Source organism: Solanum dulcamara, chromosome 6 (genome assembly GCF_947179165.1).
Source record: "Solanum dulcamara chromosome 6, daSolDulc1.2, whole genome shotgun sequence".
Lineage (NCBI taxonomy): Eukaryota > Viridiplantae > Streptophyta > Magnoliopsida > Solanales > Solanaceae > Solanum > Solanum dulcamara.
Window position 1 is genome coordinate 45,780,668 of NC_077242.1, and position 8,691 is coordinate 45,789,358.

The 8,691-nt window shown below is 39.1% G+C and overlaps 1 pseudogene; it reads right to left on the bottom strand.

Annotated features, from left to right (window-relative positions):
- Positions 1-7,987: 7,987 nt before the first annotated feature.
- Positions 7,988-8,107, bottom strand: LOC129893572 (5S ribosomal RNA; annotated as a pseudogene).
- Between the last annotated feature and the right edge of the window lie 584 nt (positions 8,108-8,691).

Consider the following 8,691-nt stretch of genomic DNA (forward strand, 5'->3'; position numbering starts at 1 on the left):
AACTGGATGATAATAGTTTCGAGAATCTCTTTCCCAATAAGCCAACTAATATGCCGCTAAGGCTTGAACCGGAGCCGAAATCGAACGCTCACAAAATCTAGTTTCGCCAACACATCTCGAAGGTCAAAGTAATGCCGAGTTATAGATGAGGGTGTTCTTAAGAGCTAGGTTACCACCTAGCTAAGGCCAAACTACCAGGCACTAGCTTACTACGTTATTCTACAAGGATCTAATTCCGCCAGAGCGATGCTGGTGCAACTAAGGCAAGTATACAACCTATACTAAGGCTAACATGCTCCACAATATGAACTACATAAGCATTTAACTCTTCTTACAATACCAACAAATAACGAAAAGGAATATATGCTTCTAATTACCCAAAAAACCCCGATAAAAGTCTAAAACATGATTTCTAAAACCTAAGATGTACAAATAAGTTACCCAACCCAAATTCCATCTATTTCAACATGCTTTCACACAATCCTGCTCAATCTAAAGAAAGAAAAGTCGTAGCCTACCTGTAGGTCTATCAGGTGCGCTCTAAATCACTATGCTGGAGATTTTCCTTTCCGATCAGCCTCGAACACTGCCACGCTATCAAAAACATCATTACAACATCGTTAAATTTATATTTTTTGGAGATGGAGCTATTTCAGGGTCTAAAATGAGAAATATGGAACTCATGTCGGAATTCACCCTAAAAATAGATTCTAAATAATGCCCCAAGCTCAAAGATCAAATTACAACATAATTCGGGGTGTAAAAATCAACGCGAAATGATAATGCAATAAAATGCTCATAATTTGGAGTAAAAAGGTGAAAATGGCAGCATCTTTGATCAATGATTTCTCAAAATCGAAACTCTTGAGTCCAAAAATATTATACCATGATATTCCTTGCAAAACCCCTATAACTTAGACTCAATATTTACTAAAAATGGAGCTCATATGATCAATATACAATCTCCTAAAGTTTTAACAAAAATTCATTTCAAAATTGACCAAAACAGTAGCTAATTTTGTAAATTTACCTCACACAACGCCTCCTCTTAAGATTCTGTGTTCACCACCGAATTCCCCACAAAATTCTCTTGAGTTTAGACTTTTAAATTGTCAAATTCGGGCTTTTATTGAAGGAGAAATCGAGGTTTGAAATGAAGAAGTGAAGCTGAAATTCGTTCTCGGTCTTTTATTAAAAGGCCATGATTTGGCCTTTGCAAACGGGGCCTAAGTAGCTCGCGAATGCGGAGGTCAGGAAACTTGGCCTTCACGAATGCGGAGGAAAAAGCCCTACACCTCCGCGAATGCAGAGAATAAGAACTTGGGTCTCCACGAATGTGGCCAGGGGCCCACATTTGCGGAGAACAAAAACTCCTGCACCAGATATCAGCTAAACATTCCAATGGGGTGCTCAGAATTCTTTTGGTATCCTATGTATAAAAATGAGCTATGCTATCCCACAAAATTTGATATTCTGGAATAAATGAAATAATTAAAATTTCCATATGAGGTCATTACAACTGAAAGTGGGTAGCACAATCTAGTGCCATTTTGAGCCAAATCCCATAACAGGCCTCAAGATTAGACCGAAAGCCTCGGAAAACAAATTAAAGGCTATTCTAGACCAAACTCGACATTGCGCACTGTCAGAATTTTCATCCAAGCACATTTTTCAAGAATATTGACCAAAGTCAACCATGAGCCAAATTTTGAAGACAAAAGTGCCAAATGGTCTCAAACTCGTATCGAGTTCCTTTGTACTCATGTTGACCATGATACTAGCCTTATTTGACCATTCCAAAGCTGATAGAACCGTTAGAATTCTATTGTGAGATTTTTTTCCTAAAGTTATGACCAAAGTCAATTTTCTAAGTTATAAAATCTTCAAAATAAGGAAGTAGGTTTAAAACCCAAACAAACGACCAGGTGATTGCGCTACCAGTGCAAGTAGGTCATAAATGACCTGTGGTCACTATAGGTGTTACACCCCATACTTTTAAACTCGAAATGTCTCTTAAGTTCCTTAGATATTATAATATGAGCCGGATACGCTATGACACAATCAAACAACTCTAAGAAGGGGAGAATGTGATACCCCATAGTAGAGAAGGTTGGAAATAGAGTCATAAGAATCCGGAAGGAATTGGAGGCCAAGTGATGAGGCGTAGGACTCGATTTACCCACATAAGCTACTAACTTGGAAGACCTACATACCAAAGCTACTTGAGTATGTACCAAGTTTATGTAGCATGGATTACATAGGCTTTTAAAATAAGATGAGATTATGAACCCACGAGGGGGAGGAGAAGATGACACATGATAGCCAATGAAAGTGTGACACGTGGTAGTACCTCAAGCAAGCAGATGACCCACCTTCTTGGGGTCAAGTAGGTGATCCACCTGCTTGGGGTAGGTGGGCTCCACTACCACATGGGAGCCCCACCTTGCTTGCATGGACACGGTGACCTAATAGGGGCTGGACACGTATCCCCCTTAGGGGATGACATGTGTTACCTCTTGGGACCACCCATATATGTATATATGTAACTTATACAGCAGTTCCTACACTTAAACATCAGCCAAAGATCAAGAAAACAAACCCTAATCCTAGAGAGAAAAACATGACGACTTAGTGTAGCCCAAAACGGAAAGCAAGCAGCCACGGTGTATGGAGGTATTAATACTATAAAATCATGGCTTATTGTAGCCCAAAACGGACAGCAAGCAGCCACGGTGTTTAAAGCATGCTAAAGAAGTTCCGAGGCATAATTTTGGCGAGTTTTGACCAATTTCGGGTAAGGTAAGGCTTCTCCTTTAAATTTGGACTTTATGGGGTCATTATGAAGTGTATTATACACCTTGTATATTTTGGAAGTGTAAGAAAGTCGTGGAAATGCCCAACGTTCGAAATAAACTAAATTGGATTCATTATAGTTAAATTATAGTCGAAATGAGGCATTGTGCGTGTGGGGGATGCTGCTGGTTGTGTGGTGGTGTGTTGCAGGGCCTAAAAGTGTTCAAAAGGAGGTGGGTGAGCTTCTGGTTTCAGCCACACAACCCCCCCACTTTGTACGGTTAAAGGTTTTGCAAAACGGAAACTAGAAACCTTATTTTGGTATCGTAGTTTCGAGTGAGTCGTTTCGAGTTTATATTGTGTAATGTTGCCATGTTATATATATATATATATATATATATATATATATGAGCTGCTGGTTATGTTGTTGGTTGGATTTAGGTATTAAGGATGTAATTGAAAATTCAGATAGGGCACATTATAGAGGAGGTGCTGCCCGATTTCTGTTAACTCGTTAACTAATTAAAAAACTAATCGAGAAGACGAATAAGGAAATAAATTTCATGAATACTAAGGTGCAACTTAAGATATTCAAAAGTCAAGAGTGGTAGATATTCGTATTACTTTCTTGTTAAATAGGTTTAAAGGACGACGAGGCGAACGGGATAAATAGTAATTCATAAGAGGTATGTAAAGCTTTCTCTTGGCATTTTTTGGTATAAGTACGTACAACTATCTTTCTTTTCTTTTGGAAAGTCTTAGCCTTAAGTGAATTGTATGTGAAATGAGGGGATAATTCCTATTATGACCCAACCCCGTGGGCCGCGACTGGGTCCGACCTGGACCCCCATTTATGTAACTGTCGACTACAGTCAAATTGGACTATGTATAATGTGATACTGCTCACAAAAACCTTAATGGGTTAAAAAATTTTCATGTTCATATAGCCTCCAAGATATAGGAACCAAACACATAAACCCAGTGGGTGATAAGATATTTATACACGTGTGGCCTCTTTCATTTGCATCATGTCATGAAAGGGCATGCAATCCGATAAGGCTGCCATGTCATAAAAACATTTACAACTGAAAAAACTCACAACAACCCACATACATATATGTCTACAGACCTTTAAGAATAGGAACGACAACATATGGCGGGACAGGGCCCCCGCCGTACCCCTGCATAAACAAATATATACATCGCAGGACCAGTACTCAAAAGCTAGGCTCCGAAACAGTGAATCACTTCCAACATAGCTGAGCAGAAATCCTAAGCTGTCGGATCTCGAAATGAACATCTGTACCTGCGGGCATGAAACGCAGCCCCCCGAAGAAAGGGGGGTCAGTACGAAAAATGTACCGAGTATATAAAGCATGGACTGTAATAAGCAAAGTCGTTACCAGAGCAGAATGTGCAAAAATGAGCAAAATATCCAGAATATCAAAATGCTTTTCATAACCACCGATAATGTATGCAGAAAAACATATGCCATATCCGGTCTCATATAAAACGTGGTCGCCGCCCCTTCACTGGCGCCATAGCACATCATAACACCAGAGTAGAAAATATCTCCGTAACAGATCATATCATATCAGATGGTCATATCATATCATATCATACCATATGTGTACATGACACATCATAACTTCATAAAACCCATGTACAGGTCGTACCTGCCCCCTCATGTCGGGGCACGGTGAACAATGCAGAGAAGTACGCATGATAACAAAACCTGGCCCGGGCCCGGTGAAGGAAATATTGAGGCATCCACGAGTGGAGTAGTAAGAAACTATATGCAATTTAAATCATATTTGAAATTCGACGGAATAATCAAAATGAGCTTTCCTTCAAAATTGAGACAAAAGTCATGTTAAGTACCTTTTGAAAGTCACTATGGACTATATCAAAATAGAACTTCTAGGAATCATATATATGTATCAAGGCATAACAAAATATCTTTTGGAAGTCGAAAAATTGGCCATCCTAGTGGCTTTAAGAATAGGACTTCTTGGGAATCATATGGAAATCATATACTTGTTTCGTAAAACCATGCCAAAAAGGGAGATTAACTTTATATACTTATGTCAAATCATCCTAAGAGAAGGAATAAGATTTACATACTTATGCCAAATAAATACTAAAATAAAGTATAAGCCTTACATACGTATGCCAAAACATGCCAAAAGAAGGAAATCTTAGCTTTACATACCTGTTACGGATTACTTCTTATCCCTTTGTCTCGTAGTCTTTTCAACCTAAGTAACATGGAAGCAATACAAGTATCAACAACCTTAGTCTTTTCAGCACCTTAGGTTACAAACGAATATTTATAGAACTCATCTCCTTGCTCGCCTTCTGGACTAGTTCCTTAGTTAGTTAAAGAGTTAACAAAAATCGAGCAGCATCTTCCCTATAATGTGCCCTATCCGAATTTCCAATTATACTCCTAATAGCTACAGCCAACCAACAACAATAACCTGCAACTCATATATACATAAAACATGGCAACATTACACAACATAGGCTCCAAACAACTTACTTAACATTACGATATCAAAATAGGGTCTTTAGCCTTTATTTCGTAAAACCTTTAATCGTGCGGAATGGAGAGTCGTGTGGCTGCAAACAGCATCTCCCACACCTCTTATAGAATGCCTTTAGGACCTTCAACACACCATCACACACCTGCAACATCCCCCACACGCACAACACCTCATTTCGACTACAATTTAACTATAGCGATTCCAATTTAGTTTATTTCGGACGTCAAGCATATTTATCATATTTTCATATTTCTAGCCACTTACACAATATATAATACCCTCTATAACAACACCATAAACTCCAATTTAAAAGAAAAGGCCTTACCTTATGTTAAACTTGTCAAACTCTCTGAAACTATCAAAACGCGAAATCTGGACAGCTCACTGTCTTATATTGTCGCTTAGTTTCGGAGGGGTAATTGAGGGAAACAGGATTTGTGGCCTCAATTAAAGTTATAGACATGTGTATCAAGGTCGCAAAAAATTTTGAATTACCCCTACAATAATTTTGTACGAAAATTTATGCCCAAAATACTCATAGCTGTCCGTGTAGGATTTCTAAAACAAAATCTGGGCAGCACCTCCCCCATACTTCATCACCCTTTTTCGAGCAGAGAATAGCAAAACTGGGTTTTAGAGGCTAAATTAAAGTTGCAGACCTATGAAATATATTTCCAAAACATCTTGAATCACTCAAAAAGAAGCCTTATACAAGGAGTTATACTCGTATTACCAACTTAGTGTTTCTCCAAACCATGGCTGCCTTTGCTTTCTTCTCCACGTTTTTCTCTCTATTTTTGTTCAAGTTTTTGGCTAAAAATGACTTAATAGTCATCCATACATAGATATATATCTTTTTGGAGAGTGACACATGTCATCCCCTAAGGGTGACATGTGTCACACCCTTAGGCAGCCACCTCAATTATGCAACCAATCCATGGTTGCCACGTGGCAGGTGGGGGTCCACCCCATGGTGTGTCACCTGCTTCCACGTGTCACTTTCATGTGATGCCATATGTACCTATCACGTGCTGCCATGTGTCAAGTAGGTGAGTCACTTACTTGCTTCAAGAGGTGCGTCGTTTCCTTATTTCTCTTCCGTGGTTAGTAATTTCATCGCACTTTAAGAGCCTATATATTTCTTGCTACTTAGTTTCAACACGCACTCGAGTAGCTTAAGTATGTAAGACCTCCAAGTTGGTAGTTTATGCGAGTCAATCGATTCCTACGACTTATTTCTCGGCCTCCAACTCCTTTCGAATTTTTATAACCTTATTTCCAATCTTCCTTATTATAAAGCATTTCGTTCTCCTTTCCTTGGAGTTATTTGATAGAATTATAAACTATCCGACTCACATAATGATTTTTAAGAAACTTAAGAGCCTTCCCAAAAACTTGAGAAGCTTAAGAAGCATTCTAAGGTACCAAAGTACGGGGTGTAACATCCTTCCCCCCTTTAGAACATTCGTCCCCGAATGTTAACTAGCCTCATAAGGTCTTACGCGTGCTTCAGGATTCTTCTGTACTGGCTGGCGTTCATAGGCCTTGTATCAACTTATATGGTCTATTTAAGAAGGTAGATTACCTGTAGGCATAGGGAACAAGTGATATTTCTTTTCCATTACTTCTTTCCAGTTTCTTTACCACACATCATATTGCACCCTTTACACGAACATGTGTAGGAGCTTAAAATAGCCCGAAAGATGCTTTAGCATCACCATACTAGTCTGTATGTAAACCTGTATCATTTCTTACTTCCTTCCTCTACTTACCCTTGAGTTTCCTCATATTCCAGTATAGGAGAGATCTCTCATCCTTTCCTTGTTTTGCTGCTTGTACACCACAATATTAGTAGTCAATAACTTTGCTACCAACATCTTACCTTCAGTCGAGTATAGCCTGGCTATTTCTTATAGTATGTTTAGGTTCTCATCATAATTCTCTTGTTGTATTCATCTCCTTTGTATGCACCTATTTTTTGATGTTATACTATTCAAGTCCTTACTATTAATTCTCTGCACTGTCTCCGGTATCATGGCTTCTATCCGTTTATTGCTGGCCTTTAGATCTTATTAACTCTCGCCAGTATGGGATCTCACTTGAAGCCACTTCCCCCCTTTAGGGTGTACCCATGTCACTATCTGTTGTGTTCTACCTTACGCCCTTATTTCCAATTTTCCAATACGTATGATTCTTTTCCAACACATTCGGTATACTGCACCATATCTATGCCTTCCTTTATATCTTCCATACCTTTGGTTGCCTAGGTACGACAACTTAACACAATTATGAGGTGCTAATCCAGTCTAATTATGGGTACTTGAGTCACGTAGCAATTTATTCAAAGCCACTTTCTATTTATTTTGATCAATAACTAGCTAGGGCTTATAGTCGTTTCCAATTCTCAAATAGGCAGTACTTACCTTCCGACGCTCGGTGTCCTAAGCTTTGTCATAGTCCTAGCCTTATCCTAGTGGGTACCATTTGTCCCTTTAATGAATTCACAATGGGCTAGTTGTTTTGCAAAGCTACATCCCCTATCTCAAAGGGTCTTATCATCTTTCACGGTGGAGTTACGTATCCACAATACTTCTTTATATCAATAATGCCACGCACGACCAACATGTATATATATATGCAATTATCTCATATCACAGCCACACAGGCTTCCCAAGGGGTCACCCATCCCAATATTACTCTTGCCCAAGCACGCTTAACTTCAGAGTTCTGATGGGATCCGGTACGTTAGTACTGGTATGATCGCACCCTCCCCCGTGGGGCGCATATCTATCAAAGAAGACGATGACCCAGCAGGTGATCCAGTAGGCCAAGCTGCACCGCCCAAGTTACCCTTATATTCTTATTACACGGACCACATCCTATCTTTAGCCACTTCCTCACAAGGCTTTACTTATTTTCATAACTATCCTCATTATATTCACATCATATCCTGTTCGCATTCTACCCTATAGTATAACACTTTTTAACCTTTTCCACGATTCTTACTGTGGGTTACTTACCCTTCTTAGTTAGTCTTATCCTTAATATATCGTTCTATCCAGAACTACCAGTCTTTCCTAAATTATTTTCCTTTTATTTCAAGGAAAATTTGGGAAAAGTTTCCTTTGTATTTCTTACTATCTCAACACCTGCACGCAGAAAATGCCAACAATGCCTCGCAGGGGCAATACGCATAAAAATACATATATACATATCATATCACGTCATATCGCAGCCTTACAGGGCGCCCAATATCACCAATAGTATAAACTGATGGACTTACCTCGTATGTCCAACTTGAACTGCACCTGTTTAGACTTTCCGTCTACTTTTCCTTTCAATTTTCAACTTT